The sequence below is a fragment of the Etheostoma spectabile genome, chromosome 9 (genome assembly GCF_008692095.1).
Source record: "Etheostoma spectabile isolate EspeVRDwgs_2016 chromosome 9, UIUC_Espe_1.0, whole genome shotgun sequence".
Taxonomy (NCBI): domain Eukaryota; kingdom Metazoa; phylum Chordata; class Actinopteri; order Perciformes; family Percidae; genus Etheostoma; species Etheostoma spectabile.
In genome coordinates this window covers 17,277,944-17,280,110 of record NC_045741.1, presented here as the reverse complement: position 1 = coordinate 17,280,110, position 2,167 = coordinate 17,277,944, and the positions used below count along the sequence as shown (strand labels likewise).

Here is a 2,167-nt window from a genome sequence, read left to right as displayed (position 1 = left end):
CCTATAAATGAAGTTTATTGACCATATATTCCAAAAAGAATTGTAAAATGAAAGTTAATAAGTTAGTGTTAGGTAGTGTTGAAAATGTAAAAAAAAAAAGTGACTAACATTGAAAAAAAAGCGTCAAAAGTGTTGAAAAAAGGGACAAAAACATAAGAAAAAGTGAAAAACATTGATAAAAAGAGTTGATTTTCAAGTTTGACAGGAAGATAACACGAGGGTTAAGCACAGCATGGTTTTACCTGGTTTTAACTACATATAAACGGGGAACTAATGGTGCACTAATAGTTTTGGAAAACTGGACGTGACTAGACTGAGAGATACATGTGTACAAAGTGTAATTAATTTAATATGAGCCCTGGCAAGGAAATTATTTCTCTTTGAAATGATTGTAAAGATATTTAAACAAAGCTCATTTGCTCAAGTTATCGTGATTTGACAAATCTATGATCTTCTAAATGTACCTACGTACTGTATATATTGATTTCTGACTGTGGTGGAAAATATCCCTCCTCATGAATAACTAAGTAATTTACAGATATAAAATGCTGCTTTTGTTTAACTTATACTCCAGGAAATGTTTACCAGAAAGACACAGGTCTTGACATGAGTTGTCAGTGCATGTTTTTTGTTTTTTTTATATTTATAAGTGCTTATTGCTATTAACATACACTACCATCCATACAACATCTGACAGAAAATACTTGAATTTGTGTGAAAATCCTAAATTCACCATCGTTTGCATTGTACATATGCTTTGTTTTCCAAGTGTGGTGATGTACAGTATATTTATGTTTACTGTATTTACAGTATGTTGTTAGAAGTGAATTTTGATATTTTTGTAAGAGGTTTAAAATAAATGTGTGGCATGTCACCTGTTTTTCTAGTATATGATGAATGTTGTTGAATGATTCCTAGGTCCGTGCTACATCCCAATCGGCTGCTGCTTAGATTCACAGCTCAGTCTTGAATCATAAATCACCTTCCCTTACATAATTATTGCCAGCCAGTAGTTGGCATATTGTGCCCACACAGTGTTCTGTGCTCGCCTTTGTGCTGCACTCGGCAAATACAAAAACTCTTTGTGCTCAACTCATCAAGATGTCACGGAGCAGGAAGATTTCTGCTCTCGTATCGCGTTGTCAACTGAAAGCTGTATCACACTCGCCAACTCACCTGACAGATGCACCCTTACAAATGTCCTGGGGACATGCAGAAGTCTTCATTACAGACCCAATGAATGCTTATCATTAGCATTCAAGATATACCATAGGATTTGTTGTAATTTAATACTACTGGATGCTTACAGTCTGTGAGGACAAATATCCTAAACACGTGACAAGGCAAGAGAAGAAGACCGCATAAATTTAAACTGTTCAAGATTTTGTGTGGGGAATGTGTAAAGCATTAAATCAAACTGTGGTTCATTCTCAGGAACAAGGACACAGTGTATTGTATACTGAGCATTATAAACGCAACACAAGTTGTATGTGTAAAATAGTGTTAGGCAAAGTTCCAAAATTGTTACACAGTCAAAAACAGCAAATCAAACGATTCCCCCTTTTTTGTTGGTGTTGGTGAGGTACAACTCAAACTGTTACTCTCCTGGTGTCCCCCCAGGTGTGTTGCATCTAATTGTGAGTCAGGCCTCTCCCGCTGTGTGTGATATGAGTGCTGCTGACCCTCCAAGAAGCCATTTTTATGGCAGACATTTGGCACACAGTAAGATATGCACAAGGGTAAATAATTAAATTAATTCAATTTAGCTGCTATGGTTTCATGTTGAATCACTGTCACACTGGGACACTTGAAGCGTGTTAAAGGGGAACTATGCAGTTTTAGTTTGGTTGAGCTTAATCAGTTTTAGCTTAATTTACTTTGGGCAGGCGAGTCGCCGACCTCAGCGTCAGGAAGTATCGCATGATATCAGGTCTCGCAACATAACAAATTACTTCACAGCACTGCACACATAGGCCTAAACACCCCCATTCAGGAACCGGCTAGCTATAAGAGCAAGGTAGCGATGGAGTTGTTCACACTATCGTCATAGCTGAGCCAGCAAAGCAGAAGCAGAAAGCTTGGAAAGCATTGTTGGGGGAACAGAGAAAGATGATACTTTATTCATCCCACAGTGGGGAAATTTCCTTGTTACAGCAGCATTTTCTAC

General features: G+C 37.5%; 1 protein-coding gene across 4 annotated transcripts in view; it reads left to right on the top strand.

The window, feature by feature from the left end:
* Positions 1-630, top strand: part of armc9 (armadillo repeat containing 9) — a 27,917-nt gene extending 27,287 nt beyond the window's left edge. For all 4 annotated transcript variants that reach the window (XM_032525738.1, XM_032525737.1, XM_032525735.1 and 1 more), the window contains one exon: positions 1-630. This exon is cut by the window's left edge and continues 877 nt beyond it. The gene's annotated coding sequence lies outside the window, so the exon portion shown is untranslated.
* The last annotated feature ends 1,537 nt before the right edge of the window (positions 631-2,167 follow it).